This window comes from Dipodomys ordii, unplaced genomic scaffold, assembly GCF_000151885.1.
Source record: "Dipodomys ordii isolate 6190 unplaced genomic scaffold, Dord_2.0 Scaffold17, whole genome shotgun sequence".
Taxonomy (NCBI): Eukaryota; Metazoa; Chordata; class Mammalia; order Rodentia; family Heteromyidae; genus Dipodomys; species Dipodomys ordii.
In genome coordinates this window covers 15567921-15573590 of record NW_012267233.1, presented here as the reverse complement: position 1 = coordinate 15573590, position 5670 = coordinate 15567921, and the positions used below count along the sequence as shown (strand labels likewise).

Genomic DNA, 5670 nt, shown 5'->3' with positions numbered 1-5670 from the left:
GAAGTGGCGCTGTGGCTCAAGTGGTAGAGTGCTAGCCTTCAGCTGAAGAGCTGAGGGACAGCGCCCAGGCCCAGAGTTCAGGCCCCACGACCGGACCCAAAAAAAAAAAGCCTTGACCCAGGTGCCGGTGGCTCACGCAACATCTGAGGATCACCGTTCAAAGCCAGCCCAGGCAGGAAAGTCCATGAGACTCTTATCTCCAATTAATCACCAGAAAACCAGAAGTGGTGCTGTGGCTCAAGTGGTAGAGTGCTAGCCTTGAACTGAAGAGCTCAGGGACAGAGCCCAGGCTCCCAGAGTTCAAGCCCCACAACGACCAAAAAAAGATCATCAGCAATTCTTAGAAGAACATGTTAAACTTGTTTTGAGGAAGATCATATAATTTAATATTAATAAGCTGGTATCTTAATGAATGATTCCTGTGATTAGGATGACAACTACATATCCAGTGAACCCAAATCTTTATGTATTTTTTACATTTTTTGATCATTCTAAATAGACAACTTGTTTTCAACAGTAGAAATGCAATTTAAAATGTTTCATATAATGAAATTCAAATAAAATGTAAATGACTTTTTAGACTATTTCTGAATTTTAAAATTACCAAAACCTAACAGAACTTTAAATTTCATTAACATATAACAATATAAATTTAAGACTGGAAATTTTTATTACACTAAAAAATATACAAGCATTAACATGCAAATCCCTTCAATCTGACAATCATCCAGTTTTCTTAAAGACACTGAATGTCAAATACGTATAAATACCATAATGTATAAAATAAGCCTACAAGATTTCTTTTCATTAGAGATTATTTTCAGAGTAATACTTCATAACATGGCAGGGACTATACATTTCATATTTTACCAATACATCATGTCAGAATATATATGCAAATGCTAACATGGAAAAATAATCAATAAGCTACAATATTCCCCAAGTATCTAAATTATCTACTCAACACTTTGAATTTATATTAAAAGTTGGTTCGCAATTTCAATTACAATATTCCAATTATTGAACATGCAAATTTTATTTTTTTAAAAACTCAACACTGTTCATGGAAGTTAAAATTGTACAATCACTTTGGAAAAGGTGCCAGTTTCTTAAAGATTAAATGTATATTTTCCCTTTTCTAGCATTATGTCCACAAGAAAGTTATACAGAATATTAATGGAATATTTTTATCTAACATCCAAAAATCATCCATAAATCTAACAAGGGAAAATAGACAAACAAGCTGATATATTTGTACAACAGGATACTACAGAGCAATAAAAAGTGAACTACTGATAAAAGGATAGTTGAAAATAAGTATTAAAAATGTTAGGTTTTTATTAAAAAGAAGAACAATGAAATACACACATTAAAAGTAAGGTAGGCTAATTTAAAAAAGGAAAATTTAGAATATTAACCCACTTGAATGTTTTAAGGTAGAAATAACAATATGATTATAATTTTGTGAAATTCTAAGAAATAAAACTTAGCTAGGGCTTTTTTTTTCCCTTTTGGAAACAAGTTCTGACCATGTTCCAGGATCAACTCAAATTCATAATCCTCCTGTATCATGCTCTCAAGTGCTAGAATTTATAGGCTTGTGCCGAGATACCCATAGACCCAGCAATCAGGAAGCTGAAGCAGGAGAATCAAGGGCAGCCTGGGCTACCACAGAAAGATCCTGTCTCAAAAAAAAAGAAAAGAAAAGAAAAGGGAATCCACTCTTGTATTTTGTATTTCATTTATCATTTAACTTTCGTTGAAGTACTTACAACCAAACTTACCATCAAATATTAATTTTGAATTTGTGATTCTAACATTTGAAAAAAGTATTGAGTACACTTGGTATCAATTATAATACAATCATTTAAATAAATTTATTTCAATTATGCCTCACCAAAAAATTTTAACCTCTATGATACTGAATTTTTATAGTAAGAGTATACAAATTAGTATAACATATTCTTACACTTAAAAGAACATGTATTAACAAAGTATTCATCTAATCATCATCATCCATATAAATACAATTTATTGCACCCAGACATTTAAACAAATTTATTTAAAATCTGACATTACTCTTCAAATAAAAAGGCACATGGAAAGTAACTCATTTTAAACATTTTCACACAAGAAGGGAAACAAAGAATGATACAAAAATGAAATAACACTGATCCAATCTCAACAAATCAGTCAGATACAACGGCTTTAAGTCAGTGATCCTAGACACACTGGAGGTTTAAGTAGGAGGATCATGATCCACCAGGCCAGACAAATAATTTGTTTTACTCAGGAATTCTCACAAAGTATACCAGTAAGGCTACCTGATTCATGAATTTATTATATGTAGTCTTAACCAAGCATAGTCAAGAAACAACTCCCACACATGCACATAACAGTTCAGTCGATGTGAATAAGCTCTTGTTCAGTCCTTTTTATTGCCAGTTGTGTTTAAATATTTGTGTGATCTGCTAAGTGTTTTCCTGCTCTCAATTCTGTGAAAACATGCCCAACAAGCAAGACAAAGAAATTAACTGATAAAATGAATAAGATTTGTTGAAAGATGAAAGGCTTTAAGAGAGCTGAGTAATGTTAGGGAAAAAATGAATCAAGCAACTGCAATACAGCACTGAGCATGTATCCTAAGCATTCAGTTTTTCCTCAACAATGGACTTCTTGGAACCATGTACCCAAGAATACAAATAATCTCCTTTACTATGGTAATCTTTCCTGGAAGAGGTGATTAGAGAATGGAGAATTTAAACTTTTGCAAATTAAAATTAAACAATGACTCAGAAAAATTCAGCAAACTCACTGCAATGAATGTAATTCAAAAATACATAAAAATGTTTCTTTATTCTATACAGACACCAACTACTAATAAATTGTATCACCTCCTACTACCAAAGAAATATTAACCAACCTTGAACATTGCCACAGGAAAATATGATTGTAACAGATAATGCTAATTAGTTTATGAACAATGAAAGAATTTTCTAAGGCATGGTTGGACCCCCCCCTCTTTTTTTTTTTACTTTCCACACTTGATTTTAGAACCAACTATTTAAAAAAGAGTATGTTGGACTATGGGGAACATAGAACTATTTTCTAAAAACCTTTCACAGAAAAATAAAAAAAAAAAAAAACCTTTCACAGAATGAATACTGCACAAAACACATTTTGGTAAATTGATTTTGATATACAGTCAACACTCAAATATTCATAACTGATTTCGAGTTTTAAGCATGCTGAAATTATATTACATTTCATATAGCAATTTTCTTTTAATAATTTCAAAAAATTAAAGTTTTCTACTGTAAAGGTATATTTACTAGAATTGTATTATAAAAATATTACCTCAAATTAGAAGATTCATTACACACAAAACAATCATAGCAGAGATTAAAAGATAAAACTATCACAAGAATATATCATACAGATACAGATACTTCTATAATAAAAGTTTTTTAACTCTATAACAAGTATAAAATGCTTTTTTAAAGTCAACTAATAAAATTAAGTAACAGGCTAACAGTATCCATAAGAGTTTAGTTTCTTTTCTATTTCTATAGATTGCCATAACCTAAAATTCTGATTTACTCTGACTTCAATGCCTATTCTTCCTAAATCACTCTAATCATATCATTCCCATAATCAATAAAAGTCTTCAGCGTCTTCAAAGACCGACTCTGTAAATATAATCCATAATCTGCCTCAAACTAACATCTAAATTGATATTCCTCAAATCACTGTTACCCATCCACATCATCTTTTAACAAAATTTTTTAAAAATCTACCATGTTAGGCACCTAACTCAGTTCTAAAACACTCTTTTTCATTGCTTCTCAAAATTAGCTATTATCAGAATATCTACAGTACATATTGACTGCCAGACCATATGAGTTTCTGATTCAATTGGTACAAATTTACATTTCTAACAAGTTGTCAGTGATATTTAACCTGCTGTTCAGGACCTAGGCTGGAAGGAACCATTTTTCTGCTCTGACTTCCACAGTCTGTACAGTGTTTTAAAGGTATTTGCAATTCTTTGCAAACATTTTAAAGTTTGAGATTCTCACATAAAAAAGCAGATTGCAGATTGGGAAGGTGGCTCAGTGGTAGAGCGCTTGCCTTGCATGCCTGAGGCCCTGGGTTCGATTCCTCAGTACCACATAAGCAAAAAAAAAAAAAAAAGCCAGAAGTGGCGCTGTGGCTCAGGTGGTAGAGCGCTAGCCTTGAGCTGAAGAGCTGAGGGACAGCGTCCAGGCCCAGAGTTCAGGCCCCACGACCGGACCCCCCCTCCAAAAAAAATGCAGATTGCTGGCTTATTCTTATATATAAAAATTTGCTTCAGCTAATAAGAACTATTCTACCTAGCTCATAAAGAAGTTCTAAGCCAGGTTACCACAGTCAACACTGGTTCTTGTAGGCTTACTTAAAATCACCCCACTGGGCACTGCCTTTGGGCTGGTATACCATGGATCCTCTTCATCCTACTCTCCAAGCCCTATTTTTTTGAGTACTCATTCTACTTTAAGCACTCTTCTTATATTGCCGAAACTCTACTTATCCCATTTTAAGGCTTGGCATTCTTCTACCATAAGATACCAGCAAAAAAACCAGGCGCTGGTGGCTCACACCTGTAATCCTAATCTCAGGAGTCTGAGATCTCAAAATCAGGGTTCAAAGCCAGTCTGGGCAGGAAAGCCGTAAGACTCTTATCTCCAATTAACCCCCAGAAGTACTGCTGTCATTCAACGTGGTGGAGTGTTAGCCTTGAGTGAAAGAGCTCAGAGACAGCATCTAGACCCTGAGTTCAAGCGCCATGACCAGAAAAAAAAAGAAAGAAAATTACAGTAAAAATAGTAATTCTTACACATAATACAGATTTAAAGATTTAACATAAATGTAGTACGAATGCTTTAAAAACCAAGGTTTTATTTTGAGATACTAACAGAAATATTTATAGAAATGATAAGATTACAGATCATATCAGAAAATATAAACATGTTATTTTGCTATTTTCATTTTAATTTTTTAATTCTCATTTTTACTGTGAAAGAAACTTTTTCTAGACTAAGACATTGAAAAATGAATATACCAAAACTTTGTCAAAGTATCTGATTTATCTTGCTGGACAAGAGAGAGAGGGAGGGAAGGGGACAGCATAATACAATTTCCTTGAATCCATACTCTTAACAGTCTTTAAAAGCAAGTTATCTTTTGCTATGCTGGAAATGGAACCCAGGGCTTTACATATATAAAGACAAATTCTCTATGACTAAGCTCTATCCCCAACCTAAAAATAAATTTTAATGAAATAAATTCTTCCAATTTTTAAATCTGAAAATGTTTAGTAGATTTACTTCTACAGAATAAATGGGGAATTAAAAAATTCCCATAAAGAAAAATTAATTACTAGAACTTGCTATTCCATAAACATCTTTGTTACTTCAAGTCACTGAGCTCTCTCTGGATTTCAGTTTCATCACCTCTAAATTGATGACTTTTCCAAATATCTTCCACTTCTAAAATTTAGGTCTCATTTCTTTCAAAAGATAAAAATATTTTTTAGGGGCTGGGAAGGTGGCTCAGTGGTAGAGCGCTTGCCTTGCATGCTCGAAGCCCTGGGTTCGATTCCTCAGCACCACATAAGCAAAAAGAAAAAAG

At 33.1% G+C, this 5670-nt stretch overlaps 1 protein-coding gene and 1 long non-coding RNA gene across 5 annotated transcripts in view; both read right to left on the bottom strand.

Moving 5' to 3' along the window:
• Rad54b (RAD54 homolog B (S. cerevisiae)) overlaps nt 1-5670 on the bottom strand; it is an 81962-nt gene that overhangs the window by 43200 nt on the left and 33092 nt on the right. The gene's annotated exons all lie outside the window — the stretch shown is intronic.
• LOC105982842 lies at nt 1018-4156 on the bottom strand. Its single transcript, XR_001174925.1, has 2 exons — nt 3148-4156; nt 1018-3116 (listed from the first exon to the last, which is right to left on the bottom strand). It is a non-coding gene; the product is annotated as an uncharacterized LOC105982842 (long non-coding RNA).